At 41.8% G+C, this 22,349-nt stretch overlaps 1 protein-coding gene and 1 non-coding gene across 4 annotated transcripts in view; one reads left to right on the top strand and one right to left on the bottom strand.

The window, feature by feature from the left end:
• Window positions 1–22,349, bottom strand: part of Raskol (Ras GTPase-activating protein raskol) — a 255,691-nt gene that overhangs the window by 214,550 nt on the left and 18,792 nt on the right. The gene's annotated exons all lie outside the window — the stretch shown is intronic.
• Window positions 13,467–13,618, top strand: LOC139986056 (U12 minor spliceosomal RNA). The gene has a single exon (XR_011799556.1). It is a non-coding gene; the product is annotated as a U12 minor spliceosomal RNA (small nuclear RNA).

Consider the following 22,349-nt stretch of genomic DNA (forward strand, 5'->3'; position numbering starts at 1 on the left):
ATTTTCTACAACTTCGAAGGACGGGCGACGCAAGAATTCGGTGAAAAGTAAGGATTCGGCCCGCTATCTTACATTCGTTATGAATATTTTACCAACTGAAAAAATTTCCTTCGAAGCAAGAAGATTCTGGTCACCTTCTCGGATGAATTTTTGCGAGAATAGGATCGATTCGTTTCTCGCTAAAAAAATTTATCTACGTTATAACGTTATCTTTAAATTTTGAAAAAATTACCACGATTACCGTATTGGAATTTTGCCAAATTTCATCTTCTAGACAAAATTCGTTTAGAAAATAAGCTGATTAACGTTTATTTAGATTTCCGAGCTTTCCTTTATTCGACTTGCACAGGGATATATCCAGCGATAACGCGATATATCGATACTCTCCATAAAAATTACGTAACAGTTTAGAGTTTAGAGTTTACACGAAGGAAATCGAACATGGCGTAATCGTGTCACGAATATCCATTTTCACCTATACAAATTTCCAACGTGAATACCAAGGTAACGGTACAAAGTTCATCGTCAGATAGATAAAGTGGCGACGCGATCGTAATTTACATTTTACATGACCGGTGAAAAAGAGCGATCGAGATCGCAATCTTGTCGCGCGTGGAGACTTAACTCTAGAGTAATAACGCAATCGCATCTACCGAATCGCGTTTCGTTTGATTACGAATAATCGGTGTGGCCCAAGCTCGTCCGTAATTTACGACTCAATTGCTCTTCTTTCCTCCTCGACTCCTATCCTGTCTCTCGATATGACGCGTGAAAATTTTGGCGCGCATAACGAAATTTCATCGAAAAATAAAAACTGCAGCTCGCGCGCTTGCAACATAGCGAGAGTCCGTGTTTACGACGCGATGCGAGACGTCGTAGCCATTATCTCGTTATTCGCGAACTGCGAATCGCGCGCCTAATTTACGTTTAACCGGCAAAGTGTCCCGTGTTACGTAACTCTCGTTATTATGCTCGCGGAATTGAAACGGAGAAACTGCGAACACGCTCGTGAACCGAGAAACCAGAGGGGGCAAGAAAGAAGAAACGGTCCGACTAGCACCCTGCTTCCCACGGTTCTTACCGCGTAACAGATACACGATAAGAGTCGATCTTTCGGTGAAATTGCTCGTTGCCGAGATAATTCAATTGCGTAGACGATGATGCTCCTGATGTCTCGGCTACCGATCTATCAACACGAGTCTGAAAAAGCTTTCCATTTCGATTCGATTTAATCGCGCCTGTGCGGCCTGATACACTGCTGCGCTGCATTCACCGCCTTGCTTCTGAAAATTTATTTATTTCCATAAAATAAATAATACTTGGTATGTTTCACCTCGATGGAAAGAGTTATCCATAAAAAGTCTCTCATAGGTGATAACGATTGCCAAAAATCATACGACATTTTCTGTGTAATTTCCAGTGTTGTAGTCGCGTACGAGAAGGGAAACGAGACCCGCGAACGACCATGGAGACGAATCGAACCGTGATCATTGGTCCGTAAGATTTTACGACAGACCGAAGGAGACGTAAATTAGGTCGCGATATTATTTCACGAACGAACGCCGACAGGCAAAACGTCGGTGAACACCGAGACAAATACGATATTCGCGGATCCTCGAACAACGCGCCGCTAATTACGCGAGCACTTCGTTAAAGCCCCCCCCCCCCCATGGAACATCCATTTGCCTGATGCTCCTGCTTGGCCAACGATAAACATCCGAGAAGACAAAAATATAAAGACCGTGTTCGCGCATCGATGCTCCAACTAAAAGAGCGCTGCCTCGACGATGATTTTTCTGCGAACCCGTCGCATCGTGCCGTTTATTTCTTACTCCGTCGAGGAATTCTAAATGCTTTCATTAGAATAACGGCGTTGTTGTTTGACAGTGCGATTATTAAGCGATTTACTCTGTGAAAAAAACTAAGACGAGTGGCAGCTCGTAGACTATAAATCTAGGATTAGAAATGATATCTTTTATGCAAATAACTCTATTTATATAGATCGAGTTACATATCCGTAATTGTATTTTTATGCGTTTTATTTCAATCGAAACCTTCTTGAAACTGAAACGAATCTCTATCGAACGAGTGCACGCTATTCAACTTGATAATCGAAACTGTAATTAGAGATTTCCGATTTTCTCCCTTGAAAATAATAAAGAAATCGTCGCGTCTAGCTACCGATTGTCCCTATCTATACATCCGAGCACATTAGTAAACTGACCGTCTAACGTACAATGGACCAATGAAGGCTACGCGAACGATCCAAGACCCAACCTGCTGCCGTAATAACGGGTTGGCGGTTCCAGCTGTGTTACGAGCATGCACAATGCACACGGTGTCAAACGCGATGCCCCTAGCGTTGGTACAGCCTATGTTAACAATGGACTCATTAAGACCGTTTACGCGGCGACTGTAAAACTGCGTATCGCGCGCAATTTGCGACGAAATGTAATTTATTCGACGAGGAATCTCCCATCTCCGGGGCAATCGTTCGCCAATCTCGTACCGAGCGCACACGCGGCTGAAATTGCATTACGTTCATCGACGATTTTCTTTGAATTTCAATGAATTTTAATGCCGATCGATTAATAGTAATTGGAAGAAGCAAGCGGAAAGAAAAAAGCATCGATCGCTTTGGGATTTGATCTTGGATTGGATGAATTTTGTAACAGGAGACGATCGTTTGGCATTTTCTTGAGATTATAGTGTATGTACCGGAAATTTGACATCAACGTTACCGTTGAACAAAACGGACCGATTATCAAATTATCGCATCTACGAATACGAATCCTGATGGCTTTATCGTTGAATCGGGCAAAGTCAAGGGATACGCGTGCTATCAACAGGAAGGACAAACGACTTTCACCGACAGAAAGCACCAATGCTCGGTGGAACCACGTGACGCGGACGAATATTTTTGCCCAGTCGTTCGGGCAATACGCGCGATACGCCATTGTGAGTGGATAAGAACGGTTCGTACCGCATTTACCGCCATTTTCTCTATTACGTCGAATTTCCTGCTTGACTCGTAACGCCGAAAGGATTGACCCGATTTGCACCGACTCTCGAGAGAGTGTTTAGGCTGTTCAACCAGAGAGGCTGTCCTTGGATCGCAACAACCTGTTAGATCTGAAGGAACGATCGACGCACGATTAATTGCATAATCATCGCGCTCTCTTAAGAAACACCGAACTCGCGCCAACTAATCGCATCATCGAAGAATAAATAATAATTTTCGGTAAAAAATAAGTGAAATATTTGACGAAACGGTGTAAGTTACCAAACGTACATACGGCTTTCGTACTTTCTCACAGATTCATCGCTCTTCCTTCGAATAATTAACGTTATTTTTATTATTACGCCTACCGATCGTAACGTTGTATTTAGTCCAAACGATCGAGATATCGAGGTACATACGTACACCGATCGTAACTGTAGGTACATGTTTTTAAATCAAAATGATCGAGACGATATCTTTGGAAATTTCCTGTATCGTCGCTTTTTAATGGGAACAGAGAAATCGCTATCTCGTTATCTAAAACCTCGGCGTAGGTCGTGCAAATTTCTGCTTGGATTCTCAAACAACGTAAACAAACTGGAAAACAACGATTTATGAACTTTATCGCTTAAATTATTCGAAATATGTTCGAAATTAGCGCGCTTTCACTTTCATCGGGATTAACCGTGCAAGTGACAAAAATTCTGTAACGCATCCGCGGAAAATTTTATTTTCGCAACCTGCCGGGAATTTCGAACCCGACGTTTTAATTTTCATTGGCTCGACAACGCGACACGATGCGACGCGACGCGACGCGACGCGGCGAGCCAGTTTCAAGCCGCGACAGCTGAATTCGCCAGGGATTCACCGCGAAATTGATTTTCGGAAATGCATCGTTTGAAGAGTTGCCAGAACACATGCGTCTATATCCCGCACCACCACCCCCTCCCACCTCTCTCTCTCTTTCTCTCTTTTTCCCGCTGTGTAGGAACGAAGGCAACTATAAATGCGCGCGTATTTCCATTATAAATGCAAGATGGCAAGAATTACGCTAGACTTTACAGCGACAGTATATATAGCAATTTTCCAAACTGTTAAAGCAGACGTTTCAAAGAATTTTCAAACGCTTGTCCGTGCGAAAGCAACGAATCGTCGTCGAAGGTATTAAGAAATAATTTGTAGATGGTATGAACGCAGATCGAAAAGGTTTTACGTGTACGTGTTTACGTGTGTGCGTGTCAGTGTGTCATACGTTACAGAGAGACAGACGTGCCAGACAATCTCGATATACGGAACCGCGCATCCTAGCGACTTCCTTGTTCAGTGTATAAACCACCGCACTCAACCGGCATGCATGTGAATGACTCTCGATTATTATTTGAGGGGATGAGTAACGTCGTCTATTTTGTATGCAAAACGATGTTCGGCGCGTTAAACGCCAAGCGCCGCTTGTTGCCGCCGTTACCAGGAGATTCTCGGAAAAACGATGAATTTGTATTATGAAAATGAAAAATGAATACGAATTTACTAACGTACATGGTTCTTGAGGACATAACGAAACGTGTAATGAGCTGAAAATTCGATCGAAGCAATTGCAAAATACGTAGCTGCTCCAAATGCCACTTCGTTAATAATATTATATAATATTTTCTTAGAGCATTCTTTTAACCTTCGCTTTCCACGCTTGAAACAAGTTACGATCGTAAATGGCACTGTCCTATCGTTCCTTGAGGCACTTTGAATACGAGAGAAGTCCTTCGAGTAATTTAAAAGAACGTAAATGCAATAGAATAAAAATAACTACTTCTCCGTCGTGTTAACCTTAACCGATATAAACAAACAGCTTCACGCGTCAAACGAAGTAAAAACTACGTACGCGCATAGTTACTTATATCTACGTCTTTTTCAGAGATCCGTGTTAAGCTTCTAGACAAGGAAATAGAAGCAATCGTTGGACTAAAATCATTTCTTAGGTATTTCGTAGTGGACAAAGAGCGGTTGAGAAATGTTGGAAAATCTCCGAGGTGTTCGGTGCTGGGTTGCGAGAACGACTCGTTTCGAGGGAACTTTTTTTCTATTTCTATAGCACCGTCTATGGCCCTCGACGTTATCTGTCTCCTGTTTTTCTTTCCACCTCCGCCTCTGCACTTTTCCGAGCTTTTGTTTCGAGGTGAAGCTGCCCGATAACGACCGTATCTGGTTAAGCCTGAGAAACGAGTCGAACCGGCGACCGTCTCTCACTAAATAAAATTATACCACTTACCCGTGGCATTTTTAATACCGTCGTCATCCACAAATCTATTCGTCTTCGTCGATTTATTTCCTTCTGCCTCGCTCTGTTTAATAGCTCCACCGGTAGATGCAACATCGATGCGTTGTTTCGCGAGAAAAGTCGTAAGTTACGGCAGTTCGTATTCAGCGTCGAATGTTTAAAAGTATACATTAATACAAAGCACTTTCCTCCGAACGCTGGAAAACACTTCCCTAACAAATATTTCTCTGGTGGTATTTTTATATAAAATGTTCGTAATATTACGAAGGTGCTACAAAACGTTCAGTGAATTAGAAAAGTGGCGTTTTACTTTCACAGTGGAATAACTTTCAAACAGTAATACGCACCTCTGTACAAAGATACGTGTAAAAATACGTTTACGGGGCTTGAAACGTTGCGACGCGCAAGCAATATCACGCGAGACAGATAATTCTAAAATGCTGTGCAGGTTGTTCGCATCCACGCCTAGTTCGCGAAATGAAAAGGTGTCACGGTTTGATCGAACAGTCCAAAAGGATCGAGAGCGTTTGCCGCGAACGGAAGAAAGCGACCATGAAGCTTGCGCGAACGATAATCATGGCAAAAGTGATTCATCTTAAAACTCTAAGACGACTACAAGGTTACGTCAACGCTATCCTTCGCGGTGATCTTTTCCAAGTTCATTAACGCGTTCTACGTGGGTTAAAACGAGTCAACCGAGTGTACGTAGGCAGTCAGACGAGTAGACGTCCAACAGTTACGCCAGAGCGTCTGGATGACCAAAACGGATCTCTAACATATCCGCAACGGATACGTTCGTACGTATTTTCACGTTACGCTATCACAATTTTTCATCGTATCGTGGCTTCCTGCGATCTAGTAGTGGTAGGACGCGAGATTAAAGACATTCGTCGTAGCGAGAAACAGCAACCCCTTTTTTATTTCTAAACGGAATTAATCGACGACGATATCGAGTATCGATGATCGACGGAGTAACATCTTTGTCCTCTATCCTTCGATCCTTTCTCACCAACTCCTGTTGTAATCATAAATCGTATATAGGAGTCACGAAGTAGCAGAATCGGAAAGCTCGGCAAGAATGACACTGCTATCAACTTGCTGGAAGTGAACAATAGTGGAAAAGTCAAAGCGGTTAGCGTCTCCTCCGTGTAGCAACGAGCGGCTCAACGAGAGTTACCTTTATGCTCGGCTTTGAATAATTTATGCAAGTGCCGGGATATTTTTGGCTGTCCCGCGGAACCAACAAAAAGGGGAAACGAATGATAGAATACGTATTAACGAATTAATCGAAAGAGAATTTAAAAGGTTCGCTGAAACGTACGTGTCGCAACCGGATCGAAAGGATTAAAAGGATAAAGTAATTACAACGAAACGCAACCATGAGATCAAATACATATTTGTTCCGCGTTTCCGTTTGCAAACTTCAAAAATATTACACTAATAATCGAACAAACCTTGCACATCTTTCTGGATTTTATAAAATTTTCACTGATTTTCATCGTAACAGGGTAAATGAAACGATATTTTCAAATTTCACGATGGAAAGTGACTCGAATTTCATTCGTATTGGTCGCACCGTTGCAACGAGAATACTAAAAAACTTCCAATACCGTTCAAGAAAAGGGAACGATACACGAAACCGAAATATATAGATCGACGTTTAATTTTATAAGAGCCGTAAAGCTCGTCGAGCGCTTCGCATTTTCCGTCGTTCTTGCATCGCTTAATACCGCACCGAATTTTTGCACTTGGTGGAAAGAAGCAAGAAAGAAGAAGCAAAGGAGAAAGGGGAGGAAAAGGACACGAGGTTCGAAGCTATCGGAAAAAGAAACTCGTTCGTTATTTCTTTCAACGATTTCCCTTTTTTCTCTGTTTCGAGTATCCCGTGGACAAACTGTCGATGCGAACCAATGGAAAGATCGTAATTATCGCAGCAAGTCCTGTCTTATCTGTTGTCCCGTGTTCTCCCCTCGGTTCTTCAGGAAACTCCGACGGCCATTATTCCAGCGGAATGCAAATCCGATACAAACTGCCGCACAATTTCCACCCTGGTATCCACCCTTTAATTCTAACCGAGGTGCTCCGTTCGAAGGCATGGGGTGGCTGCAGCGGAACGAGACTGCGTTTGCGGCGAGACAAGGAGTTGGTGGAATAAGTAGCTCGCTGTCAAGATCTTAGGAACGAAGATTAAGATCATCGCTCGAGGGTAAGAAACGAGAGATAAGATCGGAGGAAGTCGCGAGTGAGTTCGGGTTGGCAGTTCGCGGTGAATTTCGTGAATTCGTTTCATCGACCGAGATGTACGTTTCAAATCGGATCGTGGGTCCGTTAGTTCGTGATTCCATCTCGGATAGTGGTACGACGATTTAATAGATTTTCAAGCACATCACGGGACAAGCATATCTAAATCGTAAAATAATCAAGCAAACAACGAGGAAACGGCCAATACGGTGAAACAGGTTGAAACGATTTCCATTTAACGCGAACCGCCAAGTCTGAATTCGCAAACCGAGATTACGCTCCCGCATGGTCGATGGTTAATGGGAGATTATGCCAGGTGGTTTGGTTAATGGAAAGCGCTCTCGTTCTACGTTACCGTGCGATTACGGCTCAACATTCTCCAATAAATGAGACGAATATTTTAACCGCACTGTTGCAAACACTCCAGCCAAACTGTTTTTAACGGAAACAGCTGTTAAGATTTACCATCGATATACCTACGAACGAAAGCAGCATCTTCTTTTAGAATCCTTTTTAACGAGTATTTAAACATACATATATAAACATAGATACATGCAACTCAGAAACGATGATATTAGCGCAAAGTGCAATACAGATAAATAGTAAAAAGTCGGTGCGGTAAAAATTTCAAACTACAAAAGGTAAGTACTTGCGACAATTCAGACAAAACGTTATATTTATTATCGATCGTTGGAACGACTAAAATATTTTATAAAAAAAGATATGCCTACGTATAAACGCGACTCGATCGTTATACGATTATTCCATTATCGTATCATCAAATACGAAATAATCTTCGAGGAATAGTGTTACGACCGTTCGCGGAGAGACGCGGTCGCGAGGAAAACGCGTCAGCGAGAGGCGTAAATTCTCGCTACGATTCGGCTAATCGACGCCGCGAATTAGTCGTTCCCCGTGTTTCGGTTAGGATAACAGGGGTGGTTAATTGAAATTAACACTGTGTTAACAGGTTAATATGATGTATATATTCAACAATGGATTACACAATATTATGAGCGTCACAAGTATTTGACGATGAGTACAGCTTATGCGTTACAGAAAATGTGACCCGATTTGACGATATCTCTCGATGAGATAGTTAGACTTTACAAACGGATTGATTTGAAGATAGAACCGTGGTAGACTTATTGACTGTTCGGACGACGAAAATGGACTCCTCGGTTACAGATTTCGAATGAGACTGATCGGTTAGAGTGTTCGAATGAGACTGATCGGTTACAGATTTCGATTCTTTGTCTTTCGGGGAGACGACCCCCCCATATGCTCGGATCACGCCACCGCACGCGCCGATGATCACACAGGCCGACTTCTTCGTTAGAAAATAACGGTCCGAGATCGACGGTTCCAGAACTCGTTATTTGGTGATAAATATGCGCTCATCGATACAATGTATATTTTTCGTCGGGCAGATAAGAGGATGTATCTGCGACGCTGGAGGGCCGCGAGCGACGGTTGGAAATACGATCTCTAAAAAGCCTCGTGGCGTAACAAATAGTATCGAATGAAAATCCACTTAAAGTCGATATTTATACGCTAGATATTAGATCACTTGGATTAAAAGAAAGAAAAAAAAAAAAAAACAATAATTAAAAAACGTCGTTCGTCGGGTGAATCCTTGCGTAGCCCGGAATCTATCCCTCGGTCGAGGCGGCCACTCGCCACGTCGATACGATTAGTTGGATCGCAATAATCCTAAGGAACTGTCATAAAACGAGGCTTTTTGATTTACCATTAAGCTCGTTAAGTGGCATAAAACATCCTCGAATCAAGAGGTTCTTTATGGTTATCGCTCCATCAGGTAAAAATTAGGGAAACGTGGGTTTTCTCGTGTTACCCGGGATTCCACCCGCGAGCGACCAGTGGTGAGACAATCTCCACCGAGCAAGAGTTTTCCTTTGCACTTCACCGAATCTACGACTACAGATTAGTCAACGTCTCTTTACCGGGTTTCCATCCTTCGATCATTCACTTACTTAATTCATATCTACACACCAGCGTAACTATCTTCTATATAATGTTGTTGGAAATATATAATATCTTTGAACTCAAACAGAAGTACCACTCGTTAAAACCACATCTGTTATCCTAATCGAAATAGGGAATCGATCTGTTCGTGGCGTCGATTGTCTAATCGTAACGGGAATTTACGACTGCCGTTGACGCGCTTCCTCGCGATCGCGTCTCTCCGCGACTGGTCGCATAAACACGTGTATTCGATGAAAAAGAATCCAAGATAACGCTGCGTTTCCAATTTGTCTTGTAGTCTGTATGACGAAATCTAGTTATCGCAACGTCAAATACAGGATGTTAAACTTCAGTAGTATATCTTAAACAGAATTTCTATAATCAACGACGTAACGTATCGGACACATACACATACGCGCGCGCGCACACGTACCATTGATCGCATTACTTTCCGTTTATAAATCTTCGATCAATGGACATTCCGTAAACTCTCGATAGACAATGGGAATGGCACGTGCGCGTGCCAGAACGATCGATAAAATTCTATGAAGAGAAACTCCTTCATAGATCGAGGGCTCCGTCGTTTTTCCCTCAAAGGTTCGCTTTCTTCGTTGTTATACGCGGCGAAAGGCTTTCAGAAACCGATGGAAAATCCATTCGAGTAGTCAATGGCGAGCGGAAGATGAAGGGTGGGCATCGAGGGACACGACTCTCCCGTATTCCACGTAGATGCGCCCGATGCGATGGGTGCGAGTAATCGATACGAACCCTCTATGCTTCTGGACCGCTCCGAATCAATCCCCTTGAGAGTTACACCGCGTTCGTTTCGTTTCCAGCCCTTGTACCCCGGCTTTCTCCCTTCCAACTTGCACACGTACGCGCATAACGGGGATACGACTATTAACTACCGCCTTTTTCCATGCGTGAAAGGGTGGCCACTGCCGTCCCATTGTTGCGACGCATTTTACACCGACCCCGTTGTAATGGCGTAACGATAATGCGATCGTGGCTGGAAAATTTGCCATATTACGTACGCGTCACGTGCTCTTAAGCGCTTTAATTGATTCCACCCACTGCTTTGAAAGTAATCCTCTCTCTCTCTCTTTTTGGCAAGTCTTCGATCGATTTCATCGCTGATACCGGTATATTCGAAAGAATATTCGAAAAAGAAAGGACGGATCGACCGTCGGAATTTGCCGGCTATGAAACACGTGGCTTCGATTCAACGAAACAACTTGTCTTTTCTATAGCATTCAGCTGATACATACTTTTATATCGCAAAACATACCTTTATACCGCAGATCGTATTATTTTTGTATCATAGAATAACATGGATAATATAACGTCAGGGCAAAAGTGAAAACGTTACTCGAGCGTCCCCTTTTTATTAATAGGAAAACACCCGGTTATTATTATCTACTCTCCTCGCAACTTTTAAAATTAACGCGTTATATACGCCGTAACATAAATTTCCAGGCTTTGGAAGTAAACGATGCAAATATTTTTTTAGAAAGCACTTTATGTCGCTAGTAGCAAAAAACTGGTAAGCGGTATCCTCTTTGCAACAATGGCGAGAGCGATGTTAGCGACAGAGGTCGTAACAAAGAAGGGTTTAATATTGCCGAGACGACAAATTGCAGCCTCGTTATTTGGGATGGCATCGCGCCTCTCTTGGATCTACGTTCGAACTTTGTCCGAGAATACGACAAAACCTTCTCTCAAACGTTGCTGTTCTACGTTAGCTTTATTAAGTAAGCACAAGTTTGTACGTTCTGCTTGTCTTCGCGTCAAGCGGATTATTCATTCGACCTGCCGACTTAAGATACCGTCTCGAACGGAGAAACGAACGTTAACTGTACTTCGTGACTTTCATTTTTACCCGTATCTGTGTTGGATTGCCCGTAATATCTATTTTACGAATAAATTTAAAACTATCTATAATCTTTCCTTTATGAAACAAAACCGTTGATTTCAAGATGTTTCGTTCGAAAACGTTGAAAAACATACGACAAAGTTCAGTCGTATGACAAAATCCTTGATGCGCAGAAGGCTACAAGTTGCTATAGATATAACGATGCAACGAACAGAGAGCATGAATCGGTATGACGCGGGTTACCGCGCAGGCTGCGACGTACGTTGTCTCAGAACGCGCGTGCAAGACTATCGATTCGCTGACAAAAGACAGATCGTGGTAAGAGCAACGACGCAACGGTCGACACGAAAGAAAAGATGGAGAAGGGAAAGTCGAAAGCACGAGAGAGAAAAAAAGAAGATACTCGTACATATATGTACGTACTTCGTGAGTGATTGCGAGCGCGTGCGCGCATACGAAAATGCGTGTACGCGTTCGAAACAATGTTGTCACAGGTTGCATACAATATGGGCAACGGTGAAGTCGCACGAGGGATTATTCGGCAACGCGCGGAGTGCGTATGATCCCTGAAGGGAGCACAGCCCAGATAATTAGGGCCAGAAGAGGGAGGGTAGGGATCAAGCGTTTCATACGCAGAGACACGCGTTTCCTAGCAAATTGTGTACGTTGACCTCGCGCACCGGCTGTCATCATACTGCCAGAGACACATCGAGCTTAATTATAGCTCTGCGGAATTGCGTAATCTTCCTTCGCGATAGAGGCCAAAGAAGAAAGCAAAAGACAAAAGGATTTGTTCGTCTCGCTCGCAATCAGACAGACCGGATGATGGATCATGCGCCTTATGCGCCCTTGGGCTTGAGCTAAGAACGAAGGTAGCAGCTTTAATTTCTTAACGTAATACTAGATGTTACTTGTGAAATTATTGCTGATACTTTTTTAAAGGGGTTATTGATTTCTTAACAACGTATTAGTTTTTCAGTAATTTATCGTTATTGTTAGTTCCATAAGACGTTCCTTTATAGCTTCTTAATGAGATGATCGATTTAACTCGACTTCGTTCAAAAGCGCCGCTTATGATACTTATTATTTATTTATCGTTGTTCGATATCGTTCATTATCGTTTTGAGAAGTTCGATGTTCGAAGCAATAAATATTAGCGAACGAAAATCATGGAAATAATAATTACCACCTATCACGCATAAGCTGTACAATCCATATAATTAACGCTAACGCTACAGTCTGCTGGCAAGCATTTAGTTCATTGCAAACGAGCAGATTAGAAGCTTGTTACGTCCGAATCGAGGATCAAAACTGTCCAACTAAGCATAAAACGAAATGTATTTCAAGCGTGTAGTTATTTCAACTATTACGCACAATGTACTACGTTCGTGTAATTCGCGATTGCTGCCGTTAGCGTCAGACCTTGATACTATATCCATTATATTAAAACTATCGCCGTGTTGTCTGATGAATGTTTCAACGAAAATCAGAGTCAAAAGCATGAAAAAGGTCACAGTATAGAGAGCTCGTGGGAAGATACCTGGCCAGCCGTACAATTTTAATAAGCACCGCGTATAACGAACCTAATATAATTACGGAGCGTTCATTACGGCATAATGAAACCATTAGAGTTCGTTTATCAGGTTCGTCATCTTTGCAACTGGAGGTCCTACTTCTAAAGATTTCTCTCCAAGGGAAGACCCTACCCTCTCTTTTCATTCTTGCCGTTTATAGCATTCAAATTTATAATATTTATAAAAAGAAAAAGAACATAAGCTTAAACAGGTATTTCGTCGATTATGTGTTATTTAATTCGTTATATCATTAACACTTTTGACAAATCATAAAAAATTTCCAATAACATATTGTTCCACAATGTTTTTGCCTATAAGTTAAATCAATATAATCTTACGTGTTGTTTCAACAAGATATTATATCTCTATCTGATAATCGCGCCTTTATGATTTAAATTTCCCGCGTTGTGAATTCTGGTACTATGTAACATCCAATAGATGGCAAATTGCTTTTGTATTTCTCGCGAGTAAAAAGGGAACCGTGCAAGCTCAAGAACCAGCGAGACGCATCGTTAAATCGTGCCTTAAACTAATGAGTAAGGAAAATATAGAGCTTTGGTAACGCTTAGCTATGCTAATTAATAAGCGACCATATTTTTGAAGGGGCAAAGGTCGTCCCAAGGCAGTGCGAACTACTTTTTCGCACAGCATTTGGTGAAGCGATCTACCTCGTAAATGAAGTTTAAGCATATAAAGAAAATGTAAAATAAATGAAAAATAAATGATGCCACGTACAAAAAAGATACGAGAATTCGTAACAGAACGTTATCTTTCGAAATTTTACACGTTGTTACTCGTATATGTATTTTATAAAACAAAAGAAACTACTGCTCAATTCGATCCTATCGATCGAATGAAATAAGCTTTTGAAATATATGATCGAAACAAAATTTCAAATTATGGATGATCAAGGACATAAAAGAGATATTGACATTTAACGATCGACAACGCTTACAGGACGTATAGAAGAGCAGCTCGAGTTCTTATAGAACTTTTCTGTCGGCTCTACCGAAATGTTAATTTCAAGTTGTCGTTCTCCCTTCTTCCGAAAAAAAGCCCAGACAGCTGACTGCGAAATTAAATACCGCTATCAGTAGTTTCACAAACCTACGATGCCAGAACGCAAATCCGTTGAAACGAGGTTACCGTAGAATAGCGAAAATGCAACTGCAGCATCCACCGGTGCAATCTATCTAGTCGTAGTTTGCCACTCCGCCAGAATCTGCGTAGCCCCCCCCCCCCTCCATGCACAGACTCTTTCATATACATTATGCATGTATATTCATACGGGAGTTGACGGAGGGTGCAAAGAGCCAGCTTAGAAGGGTATTTCGGGATCACTGATTGGTCGGGATCGGACTGACTCTTCTTGGTACATATGCGCGATAAAATGAAGAGATCTCGAGAACAGGAAGCTGACTGGACGTTTTACGAAAGCACGAGAAAACGAAGCTCTCTTTAGACCGAGTATGTACGAGCGACGACGGTGCGTAGCCGAGACAAATAATTTATCGGATAAAAACGGCACAGAATAGCGTTCCGCAACTACAAACCAACTATCCACCTGCCATTAACGCGTCAAAGCTTGAAAGTTTTACCATCGAATACACACGTGTACACATGTGCATACGTGTATCCAGCAAAAAAATGTGAAATAATTATTACAGAAATTTAGATTAGTACGTGTAGAAAAATTACAGATATCTATTATGTCGATGCGAATATATTGACATATACGAAAAAAGAATTATTATTAGTATTATATAATCGTAGTTAAAAAGAGTACGGTTGCTGTTAAACGCCGTGATTTGTCTATACATCCTGTACGGACAAACTGCTATGTATGTGTATGTACATACGTGTACACATACTTTACACAAAGTTAATCCTGTGTACATCGTCTCGTAATATCGATAATTCTAGATCAATGCATTTCTCATAATGTAGAAAAAATAACGTATTATTATAATCGATCATACACGATCGTACACACGCGTTGTGTTACACTTGCGCAAGCAACAGAGTTAGGTTTTCAAGAAATTCTCAAGAGAACGACAACGTCACCGAACGTCACGGAATCGAATGCGTTAAAACGTTATCGAATGCGCGAAAAGCACTGCCGTTAGCGAGACTGCTCGACTAAAATCTTTTAAGAGCCGAAACGAACCGCGCGATTATCTTGTTTTCGCTGCGAAGACGCCCAAGACTTGGCTGGTAATCTTACGATTACTGGCCATCGGCAATCGCCCACGAAACGGAGCAATTAGGCTTGCCAATCCGGGGAGGAAGAAAGATCGTTCGTGCAGGCATGCGAACGAAAGAATCGTACACGCGTGCCCGCGACGATTGGATAAGTGCATTCCTGTACGGCGTACGGTGTGTCCCTGTGAATAACGACCGAGGCACTTTCACATTATCGTATGAACGGTGCGCGCCTCCGTGTCCTTTGGACTTAGACGCATTTACACAATTACAACAGAAAATTCCATTACTTCGAAACACCCAGCGCCAACTTTACCGCGAATGCTTTTTAAATGTCGCGCAGATTGATAGATCCGGAAAACGATTCAACCTTGTAAGATAAGCTCTTTTTATTATAGCACACACACGTTGACGTTACTTTTGGTTTTTTGCTTTAACTGTAATTATTTATTTTTAGGCGGATACGTAATCGTTTAAACTTATCGTATTATAAAATCGAAACTTACGTTCCACTCGTAACCGGAATTTTGACGCAGAATCAGATGCAACGAACGTATTAGGGTAAAATTTAGTCGGAAACACCATGAAAAATTGAATCATGTCGAATGGCACAAGAATACTCTCGTATATCGATGTTGCTATCGAGCTGCTAATCATAGTAGTTCTAATCGTACGAAGAAGCGGAGAGAGAACGACGGTAGCAGCTAAATGACAACTCGTATAGCATCAACCGGTTAGCTTTTCATCCGTATCGGGACAGTGAAACACGGAGATGGTCCCCATGGTACACGACTGTCGCGGTCCGTGCCAGTCCCCATAGAGCTCCTGGCGTACACCAGAGTCTCGCACGTTTCTACCTGTCGAACGATAAACGATTGGTTCTCGATGCGTGGTTGAATTAGCTGCGTTACAACCAACTGCAGTTTGTCTGTCGGATATTTGTGCGTGTTTTATCGAGCATACTCTTTGGACAGAGCCGCGACAATAACGACACCGATGAACGTTAAATGGTCTTGCAATGCCCCGCGTCGAAACGGTAGTTTTTACCGATCGGACAACGCGTAGCTGACGCGACAGAATATTTTTCGCTCGTAAATTTAGAGACAGAATTTAACGACTACGACAAATATCGTACCGTTACTAGTAATTTATAAATAGCATTTTTTCTTTCGTCGAATTTCCATCGATTTCCCTTTAGCTAAAAAAAAAACAAGGCAGGACGCAAAAAGCTGAAGCTACCAAGAGCCACGGGTTGAGCCGTATGCTCCTTTGTGACGCAAAGTCCTGACACGCAAGACATCGCCATCAGTTTGGTGCTTCAACAACCGACCGTCAAAGCTCTCTCCTTTGTCATTGGAATTGTCACCCGCGGAAACGTAACCGTGTTCCCTCGGCATTCACCTTCTCTTCTCTTAGATTATCAACATTCGCCGCTAGAAAGAGGTGGTGAAAGGATCGCCGACAAAACAGTCCGCGATCGCTCGTGTAATTAAACGGGCTTGCGAACGATGGTTCGGCGAATCGACCTTCTACATACATAACGCTTCGAACGTTGAGATTGTTTCCGGTGAACGAAACTTCTGCGTAACAGTCGCGGGCCACCCCGTCTATGGAAAATTAAATTCGTTCACACGGAAACTAAACGTTACGCGTTTTTATCTAAATAAATATTATATCGCGCGATGCACGAAATACTACTACGGATCTAGATCTAGAATGATATCGCGAAACGAGGAAGCAAACAACTCGAATTTAGTTTTTGTCCAAGTGAAATCTATTTTCTTTACCGGACATGAATCGCTTTCTTTCGTCGATCGCCACAAGCAAAATTTATTTTTCTCCGAGGACACGTTTTATAAACTTTCTCCGTTATTTACCATTCGAGAAGGCAAGCCTGCGTTTCACGACGTTCGATGACCGAAATCGAACGATTGCGTCAAATTCGAAGCGTTAGCCGTCTTAATCGGATACATGCTTAAGCCGAACGACGAGACGGGTCAATAGATAGGTGCAACTACAGACAGAAAGTGCCGGAAACACGCTCGCCATGCATGGCACGTATTACAGATAAGGGACATGCATCAACGACCGCGTTCGTGCGTTACTTTACAAACCGTTAAAAGCGCCGTTCTACAATGTTCATGTTTCTGGAAAAGAAAAAAGAAAGGGAGCAAACTCGCGGATTCCTTTTACCGTGCACGAATCGTCCTACACGTTTTTTAACTAAATCGTAGGTTTGAAGCTAGTGACTCGATAAAACGACGTAGCAGCTACGCTGTGTTCGAACGATGTACTTGGAAATTGATCGAAAAACTTGCTGTGTTTCGAAAAAAAAAAAGAAAAGGAAAGACTGAATAGCGGTAAATGGCAGGTAGAGTGTTTGGAATGAACTAAGCGTACAATGTTATTTCTCTTGCAATCTTTCGCTTTCACTCGGAATACCTGCACCTTAGCATACTTAAACCATCGTCGTCCCTTAATCTCGTATTTACTTTTTCATAGATAGATTCGAGATAAGAGCGTCCGTCTCTTGCAGGTCGTTTATCGCTACAATAAGGATCGTGCAGGTACGTTACAGCGCTGCCGGGTTTCAGGCGAGACAATGTTGTGTCAAAGAAAATGCATCGTCGGTGTACAATAGGAATTTTAGCCTCACCTTTGTTCCACGAAAATTGGCTCGACGATAGAAAACTTCGGTACCGTTAATCCAAAAATTGAGGAAAACGAAGAAATCGAGAAGAAGAAAAGAATATACGTATTTCGACAAAGATGGTCGCGTTCGTAAATTCGCGTACACCAACAGACAGAGAGGCACATGGACACACGTCCGTGGTATGCAACATTTTCCACGGCTGGATGGAAACAACGACGGTATCTCTTTGACGTATGCTCCCCTTCTTGCAAACTCGTCAAACGAAATTCCATTCTGGCGAGCATCATCCTGGCTAAAGACACATTCGCGAGAAGGACACGAGAGCCGAGTCTACGAGATCATCGCAAAAGGCAGCCCTTTTCTCTCTCGTTTTCCGAGAAATTTGTTCATCCGCTCCGTAAAGCACGTTCTTACCTGAAAAGTTGCCAGACGTTGTTTACATTCTGTTATTGCCATCTTTTTCTCTTGTTTCCTTCTCAGTTTTTTATTCGATTCGAATTTTCTATCAAGAAACGGTCATGAAATTGACCAATTATATCGATACTATTAAACGATCCCATCCCTACGTAAAAATATTAAGTCGTCCTACGAGTAGGTAACGTATTATTTTTCGTCGATGTGTATATCGAATAAAAATAAACGACTATACGTACATGCGTTATTGACGATTGTCTGAAATGAACTGTTTGTTAGAAAACTTCCTTAACTGTGAGATGACGTTTTTCGATAAAATTGAAACTCGTAGAAACGAAAGAAGATAAAAATGGGCAAAAGATAATATCGTTGCAACAATGGCACGATCAAACTAAGAATCGTCCGACTTGCGATTCCAAGGAAACGTATTATTTTCCTACTATCCTAGAATCCATCGGATCGATCGTTCGAGATTTCAAGTTGCTATTTAAATTCCGATAGACCAACGACGCAGTGAGATGCCGCCGAAAGTGGCTCTCCTCGAGCAAAGAGAGATGGGAGAACCGAGTGCTTCTCGCATCCGTTCGCAGAAGCATTTAATTGCGAATTGCGAATTGCGAATTGCCGTCTAGGCCCTTAATGGACCGTCCACACCGTGAACAATGGTTACAGAGAGAAAGAGAGGAGGGAACGTGGACAGGGACGCTCCTATTAACAGGAAAGAGAAGAAGACTTTAGAACCGGTGTGTATTATAAGGACGAGGCGAAAGGGGATCGAGAGTGGCCTACGTCCTATCGTGAATCGACCAGTTACCCGCACCGAGTAAGAAACAATTGAACGCGAGTGCGACGCGACGCGTAACGAGCGAGAAATTGGACGGTACAATACGCCTCATTAATTGTCGTCAAGTTTCAATCCAGACTCGACTCGGATTATTTTGCACGAAAAACGCGATACAATCCCGAGCGAGATGCTCCTACGGAGAAATTTCATTTCGTGCCAGGGGAAACTATTTCCAATATCGTTCGACGATATTGGAGCAAAGTTAAGCAATTTTGCGTTCATCGTTCCACAGGATACACCCTTACAAATTATTCTACTCCGCTATATCCTATATCATTCTTTACGATTCTCCCTATTTTCTAGATTAATCGAGATAATGCCATATCGCACAGGATATTAAAAGTCCAAAACTTGAAAGGATCGTATTACTCGCAGAGAAGAATAGAATATGCTTGATTTGATTACCACGCGTTACCGTCCATTACCATCCCCTATGCTCGTCAACGCGTTCTAAAATTACATATTTTTTTACATAAATATTAGATAAACGTATGTCGGCAGCTAAAAACAAAAAAAACCACTTGTAATAATACGACCCTGTTCGTTCTATTTAATTTTCATTCGTCACGATCCAAAATAATCCAGATACTAAATCAAAAAGATACTTTTGCTGACGTTCGAAACTGAAAACGATTTGGTATACAGATTTCCACTATTCGAAGCTCTCTGAAAGCATTTAGGAATCGCGAGTGAACTCTGCGTTAACACGCATTGACAGCGAAACGTATTATCGACAACCAACTATATGACCAGTCGAATAGAACATTCGGCTGCAAATTTATTTGCACCCAATGCTTGCCGATTTGACGATCGATTAAATGCCATCGAGAGCGCCAGCGATACGTACCCAGTCAACCAACGACAATTCGATTAAAGTTTAACGCTGTCGCGAATCATCTGTTACATACCGCAATTATCGCATAAATTTACGAACACTTTTTCCCATTCAACCGCGCAAGAGGATTTGCAACGCGATACCTGAAATTTCGCACTTCCTGCCAATTATAGCACGACAGATACGAGATTCACTCGTTTGTAAACATCAAGAAGGAGCTTCGTACTGGAGATACACCGATTTCACAGATTGGGCAGAAATAATCGATCATTTTTGTCAACCAAAACAAATAGCATAAGAATATTCCAATCTACATTAACGATGTAAGCTTTCTAATCGTAATTATTTTTCGTACGTAAAAACTGTACAGACGTTTACTGGTAGAACAAAGACGAAATAACGACGACACGTTTATTTTTTAGCAATGTTTCATTGTGCGATTCATCCACAAGCGTTAAAAATACCCCGATAAGTTGGTTATACAGCTTTCGAAGACCAACTACTAAGCAATTTCGCGCAGACTTCTATCTTTATCCTAATTTCGATAAAAATAACTTCCCTTCGTCAAAATAATCATATTACTTTGAAAAAATAGTATATGAATACATCGTAAGGTTAAACGCGGAATTCTCGGGTCATTAAGAAGAAACATGAAATATGTATGAGAAAACTTTCGAGATCGGTTACTTCGTTCTTTATTTAAATTATAAACCTTATAGCGCGTAATCTCAATCTGAATATTTATCATTAAAGTCGAATTCTAATTGCGATCTCCGCTGCTTTAATTACGAATACCGAATTCTTTCGGGCTTCGCCTAAAATCTCGTTATTTATTGCAAAAATACACCTGTATATGTAAATATACTCGAATTACAGAGGCCGAAATATTATTTATATCCAGATACTACTATTATACCACGATAGCGGGAAAGAAAATATCTGAGCTTCGAACGGATTTCTCCTTAATTCGGATTTCGTAACCAAGACGATTTATTACCCCGAATGGAACTTTTAAAACGCGTTTCACATATAGGAGGCATCGTAAGCGCGCGTATATCCATCTCGTCTCATCGTCGCCGTAAAGTGTAAAATGAAGCGACGACGGTGCGTAATCGAGGAACGAAGCTTAATAAACGCTAACATGGACTGCGACGACGCGACGCGACGGCATAATTATGCTATAACTCGCAGTGACGAGGGAGTCCCCGGATTGGATAGACTTGCCAAGATATTCCAAGTTTCATTAGCCCCTAATCAAGCTTTCTCCCGCCATACTGCCTATACTTCTCCGCGCAACCCAACAACTTTGAATTGGAATCATGAATTTTACATTTTTCCGATACCTAACGAAGATAATGATCCCTTTCCCTTCTATTCTCTCACGTTCGTTCGTTCGTTCATCGATGAACTTATCAATCGAGTTACAAGTATCTCTTCGCCAATCTCTTTAAATTTCGCCGTAAACTTGACAACTTGCCGTATTTACCATGTATCAATGACTACCGTGTAATAGCATTAATAAATAGCGATTCGTTCTCGAAATCACGTTCGTCGAACAAACAAAGGAAATATTTATAAGAAGAAGTAGTATCTATCGCGCTCGAAATTGCGACGAACAATTGTTATTCTTCGACTGTTATACATCTTTTTAAAATGGCCTGGCTTCGATGCTCCTTCAACATTGCCCCCTGCCATCCCATTCACTCTCGATACGAACAATAAGAAAGGAATTTCTGAAAAGAACGGTCAATTTCTGAAGAACGATCGTCTTGGAGACAAACGATTCCCGAGGCAAAATCAAAAGCTACGAGATTTCGAAATTGAATCCGGTACACCACGATAAAGTGAAATTAACTCGCAAGTTTCTCGAATAGTCGATACAACGAATAATCTTCGATATACGGGGCATCGCAGTCGTAACTAGAGTATAGAATATAGACTATAGAATCGTCGTTTATCGAGTATCGTCGGTGTCGAAATTTAAAAGAAACATCGACCAAGAACATTTCTCTTCCTGACTTACGAAACTTTCCCACTGGGAAATCGTAAATTGTTACGATCGACGGACCAGGCTAATAACCGCGCCCAGTCCCCAGTATCAACGATGAATTTGCATTTTACCGGCTGAAAGAACGATAAATTCTTACGGCAAAACAAATTTGGATTTTTTAAAAGTAATTGCACGATCCGTGTAATTATTTAGAACTGTCACACAGCTTTGCACGATGCTGGAAAAGCGTGTTGCAGTCATTTCCACGGACATAAAAATTACGAGAGTTTTATATTATTTGAGTCGCGCGAAATGCGAATTGCATTTCAACGTTCTGCGTGCCACTGGTTTAACGCTTGTTTGACTTTCCATGATGGAACTTTCAAGCAGAAATCTTCTCCGCGTTCCAATTTTTTAATTAAAACATTATTTCGCATTACCGACGCTAATAATTCTTAATTAAA

Source organism: Bombus fervidus, chromosome 3 (assembly GCF_041682495.2).
Source record: "Bombus fervidus isolate BK054 chromosome 3, iyBomFerv1, whole genome shotgun sequence".
Taxonomy (NCBI): domain Eukaryota; kingdom Metazoa; phylum Arthropoda; class Insecta; order Hymenoptera; family Apidae; genus Bombus; species Bombus fervidus.